Source organism: Thermobia domestica, chromosome 2, assembly GCF_964235325.1.
Source record: "Thermobia domestica chromosome 2, izTheDome1.hap1.1, whole genome shotgun sequence".
NCBI classification, from domain to species: Eukaryota; Metazoa; Arthropoda; class Insecta; order Zygentoma; family Lepismatidae; genus Thermobia; species Thermobia domestica.
The window spans coordinates 171,782,531-171,805,282 of record NC_137455.1 but is presented as its reverse complement, the minus strand read 5'-3'; the positions used below and the strand labels follow the sequence as shown (position 1 = coordinate 171,805,282).

The 22,752-nt window shown below is 33.5% G+C and overlaps 1 protein-coding gene across 2 annotated transcripts in view; it reads right to left on the bottom strand.

Annotated features, from left to right (window-relative positions):
* Window positions 1-22,752, bottom strand: part of LOC145677243 (kinesin-related protein 2-like) — a 335,651-nt gene that overhangs the window by 100,470 nt on the left and 212,429 nt on the right. Inside the window, exon 1 of one of the 2 annotated variants that reach the window (XM_081747843.1) lies at window positions 13,718-14,078. The exons of the other annotated variant lie outside the window; for it this stretch is intronic. The gene's annotated coding sequence lies outside the window, so the exon portion shown is untranslated. Of the gene's footprint in view, window positions 1-13,717; window positions 14,079-22,752 lie in introns of those variants that run through there. 2 annotated transcript variants of the gene reach the window in all.

The following is a 22,752-nucleotide window of genomic DNA, read 5'->3' as shown; positions in this document are numbered from 1 at the left end:
ACGAAAGAAATCTCCATATTCTTATTATGTATTCTGTGACGTGCATTAATATATTAGCATCGGACACATGACCATCCCCTTGCTTCAGTTCAATCTCTTATGAATTTTCGCGAGTGAGAACAAAAATGCTAATCTCCATGATGAACTTGATGATAAGGAATGAGAGCTGACAAATATTTTTTTTTCCTATTTTTGTTTCTGTGGCTTGGAAAACAGTATCTCGAAGCTAAATGACAAAACTAGATCAAATATTCTGTAAAACAAGAGAAATTTATTAAATGCTTTAGAAATAGCAAACCACATCAAGTATGTTTTGATGAAGAACCTTAAAGAAAAATATGTCAGATAAAAGCAACAGGAATTGAAAACTTTTCTTAAAAGAAAAAGGATAAAATTATATCAGAAAATATATTTGCGTAATATTTATTTTACTATGTGTTCACAACTATTACGCAAGGTTGTAGATTGATATATTTTGTTCACGTCAGCACTTAATGGCAAAAACGGACTTATTTTATCTTCATTCGTAAAGCTAGTAATTTCTTTTCGCCTGAGCAGCTAACCGTTTACAACTTGTTTTCAAACAAGTCTACACAGGATATGGTTGTGAAAAGTTCACACTGATTGTGCGTCACTGTTGCCATGTTAAGCCAAATTTAATAATTATATTAATACTAGAGATGCAAAAAGATTGTCATTTTTGGGATGGAGGTTTCTCAAATAAAATCCAGGCTTTTTTAATTAAAAAACGGAAATTTTCGTTTGTTTTTTCTTTTGGCTTTTTATGATTTTCAATTTCAAGATTACTTTTGTTTTTCTGTAAGTGGATTCTACTTTAAAAACTTTGATATACTCGACAATATTAACAAGTTAAAAGTGTTGTCACCTCAATGTTTCATTTTTCAAATACACTACGTCAGATTATTACATATTTCAATTCTACGTGTAAAACGAAACATTAAAGTGCCACACTTTTTTTTGTTGTTTTGCCAACTACGGATGCTACAGTATCACAAATACCCAAATTTCGGAGAACTGTGCAACTGTAATAAAGCAACTGAGATGAACGATGCGGTGCATATCTAAAGTAACTTAGTGTCGGATACTATAGCCATTATATGATGCATTTCGGGCAAATAGGAAAAAGGTCACAAGATATTGAAAATTTATTTTTTAATGGAGGCTTTATTTCGAAAAAGTGCTAAGATAAGTATCATATCTAAAGAGTTAGATGGTTTCCAACAGACAAAATAATCATAATGCCGCTTACAGCAATTTGATATAATATAGAGAGGATATAATTCTCTGTACGTTACTTACAGTATGTAGTTTGACTTGATATATACGAACTAGCTATATCATTTTGCTGATGCTCACATATTTATTAGCAGTTACATTATGTATCAAACAGATTTTTTTTAAAAAATAAATTTATATAAACTCATTCCAAAGGGACTATTTTTTCCAGAAACAAAAGTTATTTTACAAAAAAATTTTTAAGCTCGTAAAAATATATACATCAAGCAAAACCCACAATAAATTAAACTATTCTAAAACGCTAGCTTTACTGATATTAGTGGATATGCATTTGATCACATTCATCATATCTAGTAGTTGACTTTATTCGCACGAAAGAAAATAAAAATATAGAACTTTCAAAAATCATTTCCATTAGAACTTTCCTGTAATCAAATGACGTGTTTGGTGTAAATATTCCAATTTAATTTTCTATGGCTCCACAACCTACTATAGGCTAGTAGGCCGAAATTAGGAGACTAAATCAAAGAGCCTATATATATATTTTAAACGTTCAAATTATTCGCATAGTTTTTTAAAAATCTAATTTGAAAGTGTCACTTCCATTCACTATACAAGAATGCTACTCGCATTTTTACAAGACAATTAACAATGTTACTCACATTTTCAGCAGATCTTGAGATTCATTATGTTCAATATTACCTCTCATAATCATGAATATTACTTTTAGCTTTCTATATCGTTACTCTGCACAAACCACAATACTTGAAGAGACAAGATAACATACCACGAAATCTTTAAATTAATTTGTTTATTTGAAGTTTAACGCTATATGGAACTTAAACTTATAGTTAAATATAAGATCGAAACGTGATTCATACGGAAACCGAATTCTGGTCTTCTGTACAAGACGAAAAACTAATAATTTATCCACAATACAGGTCTCATAGCAAGCAATATTGTACATTTTGTTTGTAGTATCTTGTCTTGAAATTATCTTGTTAATCACTGTATGAACTACTAAGCTATAAGAGAGGGTAGCTACACTGTTAATTTTAATTCCGTCTTATATAACCATAATCTCATCTGTCATTCTTTAATTTGGAAAGTAATTTTCTCAGCTTTAGAATTGGAATGAAAATGAATTAATAATTTGTTGCTATGTGTTAACAAATCTACCAATGCATTTGTTTCCATTTTAGATTATTTTCCCGGAAGACTTTAAAATACACAAGCTATAAATAACAATGAATATATTACTATCACAAAGTAACATACAGTGTTGCATCACGTTTGTGGATATAATAATTGGATAGTATGTAATAAACATTCTCTTCTGACAGATAAACAACTCGGAAGGAATAAATAAATAAATACATAATAAGAATAGAATTTTAATTTTGTCATGACGCAGGATATTAGCACTAATATATTCAATAGAAAGTACCATAAATTAAATGTGTGTGTAAATTACGTATTTAGTAATATCTTGTGATATGATGGTGCAACCATTTGCGTACATGATTTATTGTGAGTTTTTTAGATTTCATTCATGAAAATATCTTTATTTTATAAAAAGCCAATTCCATTTGTATTTGTTGTGCACCTCTCTTCCTTGTGTACCAAAAACCGTATATATAAGCCAAATAAAAAAGGCACTACTTAAGGATATTTTATTGCAACGCAGCATATAAAGAAAAAGAACTTGAATGTAGGCCTTGTGGCCAAAGAAAAATCGTGAAAATATTTCCGCCATTTCTTTATGACGAACTTCCCTGAAGGGTCTTCATAAGTTAGTTTTATCTTTATACAGAGACTCATTTTAATATTCGGCCACCTCATATTATTGCCATTTATATCAAAGGACGCATTAATGTAAATACATAGGAATTAATAAGTGATGACATGAAACAATCATCATGTCTCGTGTACCATTTCGTAATGTGTAAAAGTTGTAAATGTATACTATGTCTAACTAACAGCTATGTTTCTATAAAGTGCCTTCATATCATGCCACTTTAATATTCGACCACAAAAATGACTTGACGATCTTATTGGTGTATTTCCTGTTTATAGATCAATATGATCGTGGAAAGGAACGTCGTATGTACAACTCATTTCTCGTCTTCGTGTTAGAGAGTGTGAATGGGTATCGGCTTTATAGTTTAACACTTCCAATGGAGCAAAAAAGTTGTAACACAACGTTTGAGAAGCTCCAGTTGGCCATTTTTCATGAAAAGGGGAATTTCAATAGGTATTGTCCGTCTCTTGAATATACCACGAAGTACAGTTGGTAATATCGTGCGACTTTATAAGAACGAAGACAGGATAGAATCCGTGAAGCAAGAGGGTCGGCATAGCAAGCTAAATGAACGAGACAAACGTGTGGTTGTAAGAAAAGTGAAGGAAAACCCAAAATTAAGCAGGGGTGCCCACAAAGGGGGGCTATGACGCAAACTGCGTCATTGAAATATTTGGGGAGGTTAAAAATCTATATAAATATGTTTGAGGGGGTGTAAAAATTAATCGAAAAGATTTTTTTTTCATGGAAGAACACCTATGGATAGACAATTGGGGGGGTGCGTCATGGACATAAGGGGGGCACCACTGAATTAAGTGCACCGAAGATTGCAGCGGGATTGTTGCAAGAGTGTGGAAAGGATGTACATCCGGAGACTGTTCGGAAAGTACTGAAAAACGAAGGATACCACATAAGGGTAGCTAGAGAAAACATTTTTCAACAAAGTGAAAAGAAAGAAATGGGTTCAGTTTGCTAAAATCTATTTACAAAAGGAACCATAATGGTGGATAGGCGTTATTTTTGCTGACGAAAGCAAACTCAACATTTTAAACTCAGATGGCACTCTTCCAGTGTGGCGAAAGGCAAATGAGGAACTAAGGAAAGTAAATTTACAAGCAAGAGTCAAACATGGTGGTGGTAACATAATGGTTTGGGGGTGCATATCTGCTGGCGGTATGGGCGAACTCAGGTTTATACATGATAGAATAACAAAGGAACAATAACTGAGCATTCTAAAGGAGACTTTACACAAGAGTGCTGACAAACTTGGAATCCGGGACATTTTTAAATTTTACCAAGGCAACGATGTAAAACATAAGGCGTATGTTGTGCGTGAGTGGCTTCTGTACAACTGCCCCAAAGTTATCGAAACCCCTTCACAAAGTCTGGACCTCAATCCCATTGAAAATTTGTGGGATGAACTCGACGCTAGAGTCCGGAAAGTGTCGGTAACATCAAAGGAGGAACTGAAGAGAAGATTGACAGAAGAAAGGGCCAATATTGCATCTGAATATACCTAAAAAATAACTGGAAATATGTAAAATCGCTTGAAGGAGGTAATACGCAATAAGGGGTATCCAACTAGATATTAAAATCTTTTTCTTGCGTTCAAGAAGGCGACAAGAAAGTTCCACATTATGTGGTGGCCGAATATTAAAGTGATTATAATTTTTGTGTTTGAGAAGAAATGTTCTGATTTTTGTACTTTGAGTTAAAATTTTATGGTTTAGTTTTTGTAAAACATTGCAGAAAATATAGGAGTTTCACATAGCATAAACAATATTATCACTCCTTTTCACTGTAGTTCATAAAATAAGATAAAACGCCAATACAATGTGGTGGCCGAATATTAAAATGAGTCTCTGTATGTAGTTTGGTAACATTACCCACGTTCTAAGTGTTTCGCGTGCTACGGAATGTAGAAACATTCCTACATTGTTTCTTTAGATTCTTTCGTAGGTATGTATGATATATATTTGTTATTATTCTGTGGCCGCGAGTACAAGTAAACGAAGTCTCCATTCGAGTTACTAGAGTATTATTTAAAGTTCACATTCGAAGGCTCGTGAGTACATAGGCAAGTAAGCTATCAATTCTGACTCATAGTCACCAATTACAACAATGTTGATATTTCTTAAATTACAGACAACAAGGCACTAGGTTTATTTACTTGAAACTTATATGCAAGTGCATTTATATCCTATTGACTTGTGTGTTTTCAGCTATCAGTTATGGTGTTAGATATAATTGTTACTCACCTACCCACATCGATCCTACGAACATGTATCTTGTGCCAAGAGCTCCAGAAGACTAAAGACTGTCAGTGTCAGCTAATGTTAAAACCTTACAAAGCATTCAGTGTTTAGATATGTGATTACGATAGGACACACAGATAAGACACGCATAAATGCTTTCACCCATACTACCAGCATTCAGATAGGGACAATGAACGGTCATGAATTCCAGAATTGTAAAATAATTTTTAACAGATTTTTATCATTGTGGTAAGCAAAGGATATTTTGCATCATGATCCTGATTGTTGATTATACATGGTAGAAATATGGAGAGAAATCTCATTGCTATTGTTTTGTAACCAAAGAATTCGGTACGATTACAATATTGATATAAACATTGTCTTTCGATAAAGAGACAGAAAAGAATTTATGCTTGAAAGAATGTATGGTAGATCAGATCACATCTTTTATTGCATAATAGCAACTCTCCTATTCATTTAATCCCGACTTTCCTAATATATTTTCTGGTTTCGTAATCCAGATATCTTGGAGGTAAGATAGTGTGGTGAGAAACGCCTACGCTGTGAGGGTTGATCTGGTATGATAGTTTGTGCACCTGCCAAAAATATCACATTCAAGCCTTGATTGTGGTTGGGAGCCTATGTTAATATTAGGAGGTCCCGTCCTGCATAACTTCGGCGTTGCATAAGGACGCAAAATAAGGACGTAAGAAACTCTAACTCACACTCATATATTTTTTCTATATGGTTGAAATATGACTATGGAAATTTTATGCTAGAGCGTCTACATCTGAAGTGTAAAGTTATGTATTTGTTCATACTAACAGTCATTGAGTTTTATAATAAATCAATATTATGTAACTGTTTTCACTTCTCATTTCCGAACATTCTTTCATTCGCATAATTAATTTCCCTGTTCCCTACGTTAAACCTAATGTTGATTATCGTACTAACAATACTGTACATTGTTCCAATACTCTTGTATTTGGAAGTTTAGTACTAACTCACAGACAGCTACATGGGTTGAGTGTTTTGCAAAACGTAAGAAACAAACGGAGAAAATGTCACACTAGATGCATTACTTTATACAACCAAAAAAAAAAAAAAAAAAACTATCCATTTACCTCTTTTTAAAAAGGTTTTCTACTCATAATGGTAACCGCAATACGTTATGAACGAAACTTGTAGCAATGACAAAAGAAAGAAAATAATCTTTGAGATGCATTCTTTTACGAATTTTAATATAGAGTTTTTCAAAGTTTGATAAATGACCTGGTTTTTTCATAGTATATGGTGTCGTAAAATCAAACGGATAATAACAATGAACATCTAAGAAGAACAATATAATATTTTAGTTCGGAAGCATTTGGAAAAGAGGCCTTTGGTTAGACCAAGATAATATAAAAATGGAACTTAGGGAGGTATGGACTTAACAGATAATAGGATCCAATGATTTTTTTTTATTTCTGTGGTTTATCAACCTTCACTTTCTTAAGCCACATAGAAAAATATATAACATCATTAGCGTATAACGAGAAAATGTCTAAAAGTGAGAATCAATAGAACCTGATACTGAAATATAAACTCACCAAGCTTTTCACTATGACCCTAGCAATACGACAATGTTCATTATGGTTAATGGGATATAGCCCTAAATTATGATTACATATAAAACTTTTAATTTTTGTTAAATTATAATATTGTTTAAATATATATATATATATATATATATATATATATATATATATATATATATATATATATATATATATATATATATCGATAGCTCAAATCAAACTGAAGAAAATTACATGTTTCAGGGCACTTTCTGATACATGACTTTTGAGAAAATCGAGAAAAATGATTTTTTATGTCGTATGCCATTTGTTTGCCAACAGTAATTGATAGCTTTTATTCTACTGGAACTGATTATTTATTTATTCATTTAGCTGAAATACCCACTTTTTTGCACTTGAAGAATAATGTTAATGCAAAAAAATCAAAGATCTGAAAGATATGCAACTCAAAACACTGTCAAAACAGTTGGGTTGTCTGCCTCGCAGGCACTATGGTTCACTACACAATTTATTCACTAAATTTTGACCTCCCCAATCCCTTCCCCAGTACGAAAAAAAAACCGTCTTTGTATGCGATTAGGTCTGTTAAAGATCTACCTGTACAAACAATTTCTTGGCTCAACATAACTCCTTTCTATGCAAAAAATCTGATGACACACACATACACACATATGTCCGTTATTTTATATATATATATAAGACGTACTATATACAAAAAAATGCACTGTAAAGTAGTAGATTGTATCTATTCTCCGAATGGTGACGCCCATACTAGTTGTAAATATTGAAAGAATGTTGATTTTTACTGCTTTTTCAGTTGGAAAAAAGTTATTTTCCTTTACCAGTTTATACTCGTATACACAAAAATGGTTGAAAATTCTTTAAACAGTACAAAAGTTTGAAGTGTTCATATAAACGCAAAGGTAATAGTGTTTGAAAAGGATAAATATGAGGAAATTTAGAGTCCTCTATATAAGGCAGCTGACAGAACAGTTATATCATGTATTGAGCGATATGACTACCAAACCAAGTGAAGAAAAATAATCGCTCAAAACCTCATATACAAAGGAAAGATTAATCCTCAATATCAAGGAGTTTAAAAGGGTCGAATCTGATACATCCAATGAGTGATGTAACAAAATGACCACTGATCTTTGGACACCATGTGCCGTGTGTTCAGATTTACTCAGTTACCGAATATTACATAGGGAAGTGAAAAAAGCAAACGGCACATGAATTTAAACCACCTGGACCTTTGTTAGTCACAATAATTAAATAGAGCAATCTTGACAAAACAGGCACGTGTCAGGCGCAAAGTGAAATGGCAGACTAAAATTTGACCACAGAAATAGATACTATTGGAGCACCTGTTCTATATTCAAAGCAGTTCTCACAAGCTGCACATTTCAAGGAGTTAAACCTTCTTCTACATCATTCCCGACCTATTAAAAATTATATTAGAATGATACAGACATATGTGTTAAATTCGCTGAAATGTGACCTGATAAAATTCAAACTGCTGTTGTTTGGGAGAGCAATGATTGTGGACAAGCAAGGCAACATTTTATGTATCTGGGAGCTTAAAAATATACAACTGTTTATTGTAGACATGAAAACTCATAAGCGGTTATTGAAGTGGATAAGAATACTCCAGGAATGACGGCCTGGTATTGAGCTTCGTTCCTTTTTCAACCTCTGTATCAGCAGGAATTTACTCGAATCTGCTTCAAATAGTGTATATCTCATCATCCAGCATTACAATATTTTTCAAAAGAAGTCGTTCCAGCATGACGGAGCCCCAACACATTGTACACATTGATTATGCGAGATTCTTCCCTATCATTCTAGGGAGTAATCGGTCCCTGATCTGACACCAGCCAATTCTTCCTTTGGAGCTACACCGTACATTTCAACAACAGCTTGAAGCAAGCAATCATAAAGTAATTCAACATTCCAATGGAACTGTGCGCTAATACATGCGAACATTATGCTTCCAGGGAGTTTCTTTCTTGAGAACTAAGTGCTTAATTAATATGGTCAAACTATGTAAAACTACTCTTGTCATTATTATGCAATACATATACTTTCAAAATGTATAACTTTCGTTTAAATGAGCATTCTTCATTTTCCATAGTTATATAGCCATTGCTTGAAACATTTCTTTGCCACTCTGTAGTTCGAGAATTCTTTAGCTGAGGTATTTGAAATGAAATTAAATTAAATCTTTGTTTTACGTCCCACGGATATGCCGGTTAGGCTAAATGAGAGATGAGTGAAATGGTGGAATGAAGAAAGTGAGAGAAAACGGGAGAACCCCGAGAAAACCCACGAGCGCGGTGTTTGTCCACCACAAAGTCCACATGGCGCGAGCTGGGATCAAACCAGGGACACCGAGCACCGAAGGTAAACGCTCTACCACTGAGCCACCGCGCCCTCCAGCTGAAGTATTTGATGATGTATTTGCTATCAAGTTTTGTTCTAGCATATCACATAGTTGAGAGAGGTTCAGCACTAAGTGTTCTATTAAAATATCAAGTAAGTAATGTATTTATCTTTAAAATGCACAGTATACTATAATTAGGTGTAGTTGAAGCTCATATCATCGTATTAAACATTCATATTTGACAACGATTCAAACACAATAGTCTTAATTCTTATAAGGTCCTATGAATAACACTGAAGAGAGGGTTATCAATTATTTTACACAATAATTAGCATAAAATATCGAAAATTAACCATGTACACGCATTTTCTTTGTTGTTCTAATGAAAGTCATGTTGCATTAACCACGGCTGATATCTAAAAAATTATGAAACTATTATTTCAGTGAGAATAAATAATTATAATCTTTAACTATTAAATTATGTATGCCGTGACTCCTAAATTTTATATACCATGACGAATAGCCAGATTTTTTCTACTAAAAATACTGTTATGTACACGTGCGGTTTCGATTAAATGAACTGTTTCGTTATGTTGTTTCACTAACTGTAATAATAATATATTGTCCCTTAGCATACATAGGAAGCTAAACCAAAGATGTTATTAAACTTATAAAATAGAAGCACATTTATGAAGAAACAGACTATTACGGATCAACTAAACTAACTTCACATAGAGTGTACTTAATGAAATGCGAAATCCACACATTTAAAATAAGTTTTGTTAAACAAAAGTACGTATGGTATGACCTTACTTTATATATTATTTCAAGAATTAGTCAGTTGGTTGTTGTTCTCTTCTTTGCTGTGAGAGACATAGGTTCGATTCCCATTGGAAATTCACATAATTCAGCTTCCAAATTAAATTGTAAATTCACGGTCTCATATTTGTATTTATTACATAGGTTCTATAAACTATCATATATGCAGTAAATAACAAAATACATAATAAGAACAAAGCAATACAAACAAATATCAGAAAATCATTACTACTATTGTAATTTTGCGAGAAAGAGAGAGGGAAAATTTTTCATTCGTCAAGTTTAGTAAATTTTCTTTCCAGCTTATATTGCGAATGAGTAAGCACAGGAATTTGATACATATCGTATGATCTTAAAATTAAAATGTAAGAAAACATTTTCTAATCGATATTAGTAAACGACCAAAATGTCTTCATAAGAGGTTTTACAGTTTTCTAAATACTGAAACATAAATTTGTGTTTTGTAATCAGTAATTTGGATTAAAATATGCAGGTGTAAATTAATCAAACCTTGGATCGATATGTATATTGCAAATTCCAACTGTATCGTATTAACATTCTTGTCTTTGATATGCAGTTAAGAAGATAGGCGAGAAACAATAATTTCTATTGAATATAATGTTGATTAATATGATGAAATATGGTTTATTTTAATGTAATGAAATATATTCCATGATTATGAGTGTATAATGAATATTGAAAGATAATTGTAATGATACTTGAGGAATATGTTCTAGTGAAAAATATAATATAGATAATTCCTCTTCAAAAATGAAAAGGAATTCGATTAAAAATCAAATAAACATCCATATGTTGTTTCGTATGTACTTATACTGCATACTCGGATTGACAAGTCATGTGATTTCATGCATAGGTTGGTCATCTATTCGCCATTTATCAGAGGATATGTATAGACTGGTATAAGCCTGTACTTTACTGTGGGAGTTTCTCATCAGCGCACCGAACCTCCAATCTTTTACATTGAAACCAGTAAAGTAGGGAAGTAGGGGTGTATTACACAATAGAATTGTACGTCTAGAAATGCTACAATACGTATTATTACAGGTGAATATTTGTGGATTTTAATTCTTGAAGCAATTTTGCGCATCTGGACTTCCAGGGTGATGAATGAAGGTGTATTCTCTCCAATAGAGGAAGGTAGTTGCTTTGTGATTTAAGTATTCTTATGAGAAAAGTTAAATCGATTTTTATTCTTGTGTTGCTCAAAGCACGTAAGTTGATTCTTTTACATAGATTTGCATAATTGATCCTATGATATAAAGTATTGTTTTAAAGCAAAGTTATGTTATTAAGTTTTTAAATACATTCTGTTTGTTCTACTTACGTAACCTAGTGTTGCAATACCCGAGGATAAGTCTAGCAAGAATAGAACATGAATTTGTAACTCTGAATGTCAAGAATTAAAAACAGAAAGTTCCACCGAACAAAGGATACTCTCTTGCTGATACGATTAATATGCTCATTATAGCAAAGTTATGAAGAGAAATACCCACCTAAAGTCAGTTTGCTCAGTTTGATTTCGTTGATAACAGTAAAAGCGAGAGATAGAAGCAGTTATTGAAATGCATTTTCTAACACTGAGTGTCAGTTCCATAAGTTAAGCTGCCTACGTCTTATTGAGTTCAGGATAGTCTTCGGGAGAAGAGATTTGTAGATTTTGACACCGTCTTCGTACATCAGAATAAAAGCATAGTTTCTGCAAGGTCATTACTGTATATCAATAAATGAATAGGGCCAAGGTGAAAACTCTATGGCACTCCTAAGGTCTTGTATTCAAAAAATATTTTAAACTCTAATCAATCAATAAAATCAAATGCGTATTAGGCTTTATGTATACTGAATACCCTTGTTATGTTTGGAATATCACACTTATTGTTTATAGAAAAAGAATTGAACTGTACGTAGTAGTATTTATTGACTTGGATAAGACTTTTGAGCAAATGAACAAAAAAAAAAAAAAAAAAAAAATGATTAAGCGGAAGGACAATGAGATGAACCAATATAATCGATCAAACCAATATGCTTCTAATACTACTACAACTACAAATAATGATACAGTAATAATAAATATTATGAAAGAAATATATTTCTTTAGTCTTTTTCTTCCCAAATAATTTCTCTCTCCGAATAGATTATTCATAAGCTTAAATATAAGTAATAATCTTGAGATAGCTTTAACCATATGGGACCGCTTGGATGCCAAATGTTGTAACTCCAAAATTGATTTTTTTAGAAAAGAATTTTGAAGTTCAATATCTCACAAAAAATATTCATATTTATTTTATGGTTGCAGCCGAAAGATTAATTAATAAGTTTATTTTTTTAATGCTGATAGTGAATCACATTCTTTCGTTACGATTTATATGAGATGTTGAATCACAAAGTTATCTCCTGGAAAATTTCAATTTTGGAGTTACTACACCATTTGACATTCAAGCGGGCTATAGGTCTATGGGAAGAAAATTTTATTGTAAGGGCGAGAAATTCGTGAAAAAAAGCCTTATGACATAATATCAATAATACATTTAATCTCAAACAAATAATGAAATTTGTGATAAAATTGCCATAGTTTTTTTTTTAAATATTAGTACTAGATTATGAGGAAACCACGTTAATCCCATGAACTTGTTGAAACATCCGTAGAATTACTTACAACGAATTACAAAACAATAAATAGACCTGCATATTTAAGAAGACAACTGCAAAAAATGATTCAAATGGTTCTAATGTATGACTGATACATGAAAATATCTCCAAACAAATATAGTTAATATGTCTGGACTTCAAACAAAATAAAAGTTTAAACTCCAACATTCAAATATTAATATTGAAGACTAATTAAAATTTAAGGAATATCCAAATACACTTATAAATAATAGATTGAAAAATCTTACGAAACCTAATTATTAGAAATTTCAATTTAATCTTGTGAATAGCTTTATTAAATCTTGCTACATCAAACAATCGTTTAATAATAATAATAATATAATAATAATAATAATAATAATAATAATAATAATAATAATAATAATAATAATAATAATAATAATAATAACCAAATGTCCTCTTTTAACCGGACATGTCTTCTATTTTTAAGAGGAAAATGAGCGTCCAGAAGGATTTTCTCTCACAATGAAAGTAAATCGTCCGTGTTTTCCTAACAATTCAGGAACAATGTACAGTTGAAATCAACAACTTAGTTCCGTCTCGTATCTTGCAAACATTTGTATCTATTAACAACAAAGGATGTAGGTAATGGTCAAACGCAGCTCGGAAGGCGTTCGTCTTCTAACACTGCGCAGGTAAGAGACAGCTATAATTTGCTTAACAATAAAATCAATGGATATGCATAACGGAATTTCATGTTTGTAGATTAAAATATGTTTAAATTTGAGTAAAGCAGTAAAAAATATCATTTGAAAGATAAAAAAGGTATTAATACTTGTTCACATTAAATGTTGTTGTCAGATGTAATCTGTTTTGTCATGAAATTTGATAACCCTAATAATAATAATAATAATAATAATAATAATAATAATAATAATAATAATAATAATAATAATAATAATAATAATAATAATAATAATAATAATAATAAACTTACCAGTCCAGCTGCTGAATTGGTAACTTTCCTAATATTGTAAAAATATCTGTCTGGTGTCACTTTGATATTGTTCCTGAAATCTTGCTATTACACACGGTGTCACACACATATTAAAATTGCCTTGATATATGCGTATGCACTAGATGGCCAAAATAATACACACTTCTTCACGCAACAAGTAATAGGCAGAATAAGCGAAACGATAAAAAAAGTAAAAAGAAAAGGACACGGAGAGACCACACAATTAAAATTAAAAAACTAGTTAACAAATCAGCCGTGGTATCTGACACGGTGCCGAGTTCCTCCGGTGTCACTTACTCTAGGAGAACTGAGCGTATGTAGTTGAGCGCACTAATGTTGGTTGGTTACGGCGAATGGCGCCGTCTTCTGCTTAAGACTTTTGATAGAAGTGACCGTAACGCGGCGCTGGCAACAGGTAGCGAATGGAGTGTCTTGATAAACAGACCGTGAAGAAGTTGAGCTGACTTTTTTTCTCTCTTTTTTTAAAATACAAAATCCCATCAGTAGAAGTGCTTCGTGTGTTATTTACTGGATATGAAATTCATTCTTTAAGGATTATTAATGAGGGCTAATTACATATTCTACATTAACTTAAACAATAAATTTATGATGTGTTTCCGAAGTTTATGAAAAATTCAAAGTAAATGTTATTTCATATACAAAACTACGGTACATTTTTCTTAGTTATGCATTGCAAACTTTAATAAAAATACACGAGAACAAAAGATACGCTATAAGAACAGAGTTTTAAATGGATTTATATTATTTTCTCAAGCACCATCCTTTGATGTAGTTCACGCGCCCGTTAGGTATATTAATATCAGAATGAGAAATGAAGTTCCGTATTCCCATATAAAATGTGTACGCCCTTTTAGTTAGTTTAAATAATGCTTTGACCAAACTTCTTATCAGGTTAATATTATTTCCGTAAATAGTATATCACGACTCAAGAACAAAATAGTGCATTGCGATAATCATTACACACATATATTAAAATAAATTATTTCTAATTCAATGGTAGTTTTCGTAAGTACCGATGTAGAAAGGGTATCTAATCCAATTGAACAATTATTAGAAACCAAAAACTTTGAAAACCTAGCCAGGTACACCATGGAAAGATTTTAGACTTGTAAGAGAAAAGCGTAAATTTTTAAAGTAAGACTCAGTTAACTTTTATTAATTATAATAATATTTTTGTGTTTACTTAATGTAGCATAGTTTTGGTTTTTTTTAATGTATGGACATAAGAACTCATATGTTTTATGTTGCTTTTCAAATATAATTAACACAAATAGATTTATTTAACATATATAAAATATATTGATTTAATTTTGAGTGGAAATAAACATAGAATATTAGATTGGTTTACAATTTTAGCGAAATTCATTAGATATAAACAAGTAGGATTAGTAGTGTTGTTTATAGTAGAAATGATTACGGTATATGAGTTAGAATTCTAAACATAAGACAGCAATTTAGTTGAAAGAAAATTATTGTTCATTACCAATTTTCCGACCTAAGTATTCATAATTTTTTTCCTGTTATTTACGCTAAAACTTTAAATTAATTGTTTTATGATTTTTCATGATTAGTCTTCTTTAGTGTTATGGTTACTTTTACCTTTTTCCAGTGGGGTCTTATTTGTACTTATTCTATTTTAAGTGGCAATTGGAGAGAAGAAAGCATGGTAATCATGAAAAAGAAATCGAATATTTTCCGAAATTTCAACAGATTTGTGGGCCTCATGGCCCGTACATGCAGAAAAAGAGAATTAAAGCAAGTGAACTACGATCTCCTCACCCCTGGTTTATCAAGCAGAATGTCCCACTATCGAAGGAGCTAATGGAATATTGAGTTGTAGGGCCTATATCAGTGACAGAATCGTTCACAACTGGGGCCGCGGTGGCTCAGTGGTAGAGCGTTTACCTCTGGTGCTTAGGGTCCCGGGTTCGATCCCAGTCCCCGCCAAGTGAACTTTGTGGTGGACAAACACCGTGTGCGTGGGTCTCCCGTTTCCTCTCACTTTTTCATTCCACCATTTCATTCATCACTCATCATCACCGTCTCCTTTAGCCTAACCGGCATAACCGTGGGACGTAAAACTTAAAGATTTTCGTTCACAACTGACGAACTCGCGTAGCCATGGTAACGATAGCAACATTATATTCAAAGGATGCCACAAATTCAAAGTGAGCAACAATGGAAATTGCCAGATACTCAGCGATGAGCCTGTCATATTTCTGTCACCCCGATCCAAATTTCCTATCACAGACAGAGATGATTCCAAACAGAAGAAGGATCTCATTGCTATAATTCGCTCCTTAAAGCTTCTATTTAAAATACATTTGATTTTGACACAACATAGTGTATATAATTATTGCGGCTTTCATACAATGTCCAATACTTCCAGTTGAAGTCAGTCAAAAATAAGTTCTTAGTTTGCCCTTCCCTTTGCCCTATGATTAATTTATATAATGCGCACTGACAAAAGGTGAAAACAACCAATAACTGTTTTGTGACTACCAACCTATCATATGATCTTTCTGGTGGACTCTATATAAAATTTAAATATAGAAAACCATATGGTATGAGTATAATCTGTGTAACAGGCATGGGAAAGAATATATTTAAATACATCTATATTAATCTTCTATTTATTTAATACATTGAAATACCGAAATATATTAATCGCAATTTAAAATACGTTAGATTGTCAAATCCGGGAAAGCGTAATTTCTGATTTCTAAACTATGCTATGCATAAGTATGACATATCTTATAGAACAACTATATCTGTCTGCTGACAGATATCAAAGTAGAAACTTTTACAGATAGCAAGAATTTTTTACTTTTTCTTTTTTATGGGTTCATTGTTACAAGAACAGATTCCATCTTCACTGGAAATAGTATAAAACTACTACTATTTCTGGTAATACTGTAGATTCTGCAGAGCAAAACCGATGGCAGTGACATATATATAATTGTCACTGTCGATATTGTAAATTTGGTGTCCTCTCTCACTTACAAAGGGGGCAAATTATTGGTGCTCGATTAAGTAGTGTGAGCGTAACGAAAGTGAAGTGTGGTGGGCTTGTCGCGTGGGACAACATGCAAGGTCATGACAGCCTATAGAACTCACTGCAAAACTACATCGACAAACACTGGTTCAAAGAAAATCTTCAGTGACATTTACTGCCGAACATTAAACTGGATTGTCACTCAAAATTGACGTGTAACTACGCTGATGGAGGAACTCAAGCAGCATCTCTTACAACCTGTGTCACCAATCACAGTTCGCCGTGAGTGACATGATATGAACATACGGAGTCTGGTTGCATGGGCGAAACAGATGATAAGAGACCGTAACGCTTTAGCACGGCGTCAATGGTGCCGCGAACATGCAATACAGATGGCTGATGACTGAAAACATTGGATATAGTCGTATGAGTCACCGTTTACCTTATCTCAAACCACAGACCGTGTTTATATGTGGCATACAGCCAAAGAATCGTATGATCCACAGTGATCGTATGATCGTATGATTCACCCACGAGATATGTCAGGGGCACTGTGATACTTTGGGCAGTAACATATCCTGGTTTTCAACAGGTACAGTGCTGATACTTACCAGTCGTGTAGTTGTCCGTGATTATGTCGCCATTTTAGGAGACCATGCACATCCTCTGATTCAGATGTTATTTCAGGATGATGCGCCCATTCACACAACTGGAGTTGTTGGTACATGGTTTGAGGAGCATTGGGATGAAGTTGAACACATTCTCTGGCCTTCTAAATCCCCGGAACAATGTACGTATTTAAAGATTTTTGTACATACTTAAGAGTCTTTCCATGTAAAATTCACTCTTTTTAAAAATAAAGTTCAACGTTTTCGAAAATTCATTTTCTGAAGGAGGAAAGGAAAGCAATTTCTATAGTATTCAATTTGGCATTATTTATTCAGGAAGATTTCAATGTGACGATTCACACAAGTTACGTTTCACAGTGTGAAATTACGGTAGACTTCCAAACTATATGAATTTAATACTCATACTTGAAGTGGTACATCTATGACTACTGGCTGCAATAGATTAATAAAATCAAAGATAGAACTTGTTCCTCGGATGCTGAATCCATATCAGAAAGCCATTACTCGCTATCCCTTACTGTTTTTCTGCTATGGCGACACACGTTGAAATTGGGAATCGTTAATTTGAACTACTTCCAATTTGAATAAAGGGTTAAGGAAGGACAAGGAACCAATTCTTGAGGCGCTGAATCGACTGCACAAAACCTCTTCTCGATATTTTTTACCGTTTATGCTCTATGGATATCAGTTTTAAATCAAGAAGTAGTAATAAATTTCGAACATTTCTGATTTCAGTAGAGTATTGAGGGTCGTGATGATTAGTTCTCTCAGATTCTGAATCTATTACAGAAAATAGTTTGTAGCTATGTCTTGCCATTTTGGTTGTATGAAAATAAATGTTGAAACCAGACATTTTTTAATTTGAATTACTTCTAGTTTGAATAGAGCGTTAACGGAAGAGATGGAACCTATTCTTGAAACGGTGAATCGATTGCAATAAATAAATAAACAAATAAATAAAAATAAATAAATAAATAAAATAAAAAAATCTCGGTATGTTTGACCGTTTTACTTCATGAAAACCAGTATTGAAACCGGAAGTTGTAGTAAGTTTCAACCAGTTCCCGTGTTCTCTTCAAAACGTTTGTCGCTATATACATATTACCATTTCTATTCTATAGGTTAAGTGTTGAAACCGGAAATGATCAATTTAAACTACTTTTGGTTTGAATATATGATTAACGCAGGAAATGGAGCCCACTCTAGGGACGCTGAATCGATTCAAAAAACAGCTTCTTGATATGTCTCATCGGTTTTTTCTGTGGAAATTCATATTGAAACAAAGTGTAATACTAAAGTTGAACCACTTCCGGTTTTGGTAGAGTGTTCGAGATAGTCATGCTATGTTGCTGTTGCCTTGAGACGCAGAATCGTTTGCAAAAAGAAAACTATTTTCGTTATGTTGCCGTTTTCGTTCTATGGCGATAAACGATGAAACCGGAAATGAGTAATCTCAACTACTTCCGGTTTGAATAGAGGGTTAATTGAGGAGATGGAACCTATTCCTGGGACGCTGAATAAATTGCAAAAACCGCTTCTCGATTTCTCTTACCGTTTTTGTTCCGATACCCATCAACAGACGGACGGACGGACAAGGCCTTCATAAGATTTTCGACATCTATGGAATGTATAGTTCTAATACGGGAAGTCTGATAAGGGAAGACGTGATTGAGCGTTTTCGAAGTGTTTTCGAAAATTTTTACTTCTAAAGAGGGTATGAGAAAAATTCCTACAAAATTCAAATTTCCAGTTCTTTATTCAGGAAATACTCAGTGTGAGTATGACCTTAACATGATGGCGGCTTTGTGATGCTGTGGGCCGCAATATTCTGGTTTCCAGTGGGTGTTGTATCGACGTTTACCAGCCGTGTCACTGCGCATGATAATGTCGCCATTTTAGGTTACCATGGGCATCCTATGGTCCAAATTCTTTTTCCAGGCAGACGCCATATTCCAGGGTGATAATGTGCCCATTCATTGCTGGAGCTGTGGCGATGTAGTTTGAGAAATGACGGTATGAAGTTGAACACTCTCCTTGGCCGTCTCAATGCCAGAACCTAAACATAATTAAACATATTTCCATTTTGAAGACATAATTCGGCGTAAATTTCAGTTTCCTTTCTCTCTCATGAAGCTGAGCGAGTATAGTACGTGAAATAGTGTAATATTCCACCTTTTACCATTCACAAATTATAGAACTCCATTCCATGTCGCATCAGCAGCTTTCTGAGGGCAAAAAATGTGAAATTCATATATATACAGAGTGTTAATGAACTATACCAACAAACTCTAAGAAGTGATTCCTCACATCAAAATAAGAGAAAAAGTTCATATGGACCTATGGGGAAAAGTGCATAGTTTCAGAGCTAGGGCTGTTCAAAATCGCGAAAAAGCTAAATTTCAACATTCCCTATTTCTAATTCGAGAAACTGTGGATGGCGGTCCTTATCAGTGTAAGAGAAACCACGCATACTCAATCCGAAAATGCATATTTCATCAATGTTCAATGGTGCAAGATATAATCTACAGGCTGCTATTCTCAGATATGCTATCAACAGTGTTTTCAGATATGCCCTGATTACAAGGTGGATCCAAATAGGCAAGATGTAAGACTTAACAACAAAAGACACTCAACGCTTCGGAGGGAAGTCGTAAGTTTTAGGAACCGACAGTTCTACGGTTTTTTATGTTCGGAATAACGTGTGCTGTGATGTAATTCGTCACGGTATATTTCACGTTTTTTGCACTTCGTGAAAGAAAATATCGTAGCACGCCTTTTCCCGAATACAAGATATCGCGCTACTGTAGAGATCTGCAAGGGCTCGGACCTGCAAAGCATATATAACTTTGGGCCCGGGCCGGGCTTGGGCCGTAAACTTTTAAATACACAACTATATTTCTCGGGCCTTTTCGGGCCTCACTTTGTAAATATAGCGTACAACGATATATATATATATACACCGTTCTTTCTGGAGAACTCTTAAAGCACAACTGCAAAATTAGACCTCTAATTGCTGTCAATAAAAACACAATTTTGCGTTAATTATTAAGTTTCTGTAATTCGGGCTTACTTCGAACTCATTTGACTATCACGCGACCTCGGGCCGGGCTCGGGTCTAAATGCTAAAACGTATTTCGGACTCGGGTTTTGCCTCACATTGTAAATTCACGGGCTGGGCCGGGCCGTGCTCGGGCTAAAAATTCCGGCCCGTGCTGTCCTCTATGCTGCTGACGGTCCTTAATACTTCCGACATCCTGCCAAAGGATTCCGTGTTCACTGCTGTCAAAGCTTATCGTTTGCCTACTTTGGACCAAGCATAAAGTTAGAGCACATCTGAAAATTCGGTTTGCAGCATGTCTGGGAATTACATTCTACAGGCGGTAGTCTGTACGCTCATTGAACATTGATGAAATATGCATTTTTGGATTGTGTGTGCATGACTTACTTTACGCTGATAACTACCACCAGCCATAGTTTCTAAAGATTCGAAATAGGGTCTGTGGAAATTTAGCTTTTTCGCTATTTTGGGCAACCCTAACTCTGAAACTATGTACTTTTCCCCATAGGTCTCTCTGAACTTTTTCTCTTATTTTGATGTAAGGAATCACCTCTTTCAGTTTGTCGGTATAGTTCATTAACACCCTATATATATATATATATATATATATATATATATATATATATATATATATATATATATATATATATATATATAGGGACCTTAATTTTCGACTTCCGATTTTTTTGTCTCATCCTATAAAATGGTTCCATGTCAGACCAAAGTAACCAATGAGAAAAAATAACTTAATTGAATAATTATAACTAGTTCTTAAGCGTCCTCAAGTGTGTAATGCACTTACAGTACACAATATGAGGCAAAGGTACTTTGTATGTTTGGAACGGCTAGATAGTGACACTATATCTTGGATAGGGGTAATGGAGGTAGAATCGCATCTATTAATATATGGTACCATCATGGCGGCTATCTTGAGGTCCGCTATCTTGGATTTAGGTTCAACATTTTTAAACAGGTTCACATGATATATTGTTTTTTGATATTGTCTTTTCATCAAAAACACATATCTAACTTTATTTCCAAATTGTCTTTAAATATCTAACAGTTGTTACCTTGAGTCTTTCGCACCGGGACATATGCTCCAAGAGCACGGCTCACATACTGTATATTATGTTATTTTAAAACCTTTATTTAGAATGATTGGCTACCTAAAATACGTTTCTATGCAAATTCATTTTTTTTTTTTTAGAAAGATAGTATCTTACGTTTGAAAGAAAGAAAAGAAATCTTTGTGTTTAACGTCCCACGGTTATGCCGGTTAGGCTAAAGGAGACGGTGATGATGAGTAATGAATGAAATGGTGGAATGAAAAAAAGTGGGAGGAAACGGGAGAACCCCGAGAAAACCCACGCACGGGTGTTTGTCCACCGCAAAATTCACTTGGCGGGGCTGGGATCGAACCCGGGACCCCAAGTACCAGAGGTGAACGCTCTACCACTGAGCCACCGCGGCCCCTATCTTACGTTTGAGAAACGATTATATTAAACATACACAAACATATGCGGATACAAACTTTCTCTTACATGTTAATAATATTTTTCGTACCATGCAACCTGTATCTATCTGAAACAGATATTACAATCGACATTGTAAAATTTATCACAAGGTATATCAATTTGAATTTTTTAAAATTATTTTCATTTTTGTAAAAATTAACTTTTGTTTCGCATTTAATTACTAACCACGCTCTACAATCTCACACTATAGCTCACAAAAAAGTAACGGATTCAGCCCATTGTTTGCAACATCCTGTATTTCTTTTACTTTTTCAATTAATACGAAGATCGTTCGTTTCTTTCCACTTCTCTGAGTTTCGTAAAATAATGAACAAACTGCATTATTGTTAGTTTATTATCCGTTTCTTTTTCATGATTTTTTTTTAAAGATGAAAAAGTTCAATGTCACTACCGTGGAGTACCCATCCACTTCCTCTTTTTACTTTCTTGTAGAATAAAATACAAATAGCATTTTTCTTTAAAGTATTGCACATAAGAGCTAAAGATTGTTGATTTAAATTATTATTAATGTTAATAATAATAATAATAATGATAGTGTAGAAGCAAGTGTTTACACAGAGGAAATAACGTTAAAAAATAAACCCGCTATAAAAACAGAGAAAGTGCCAGAAATATTTAAGGATATTTTTTTAAAGAGAGCATTCGTGAAGTTTCTTAAGTTGTGTGCTTGGTATTTATGTAAATTTCTGCCTGGTTCTTGTACGTAATTAAACAGAATTTGTGTGTGTCCGGAGCTTTGATGATCCATTGTTTTCAAGTTTCAGGTAATAATCTGA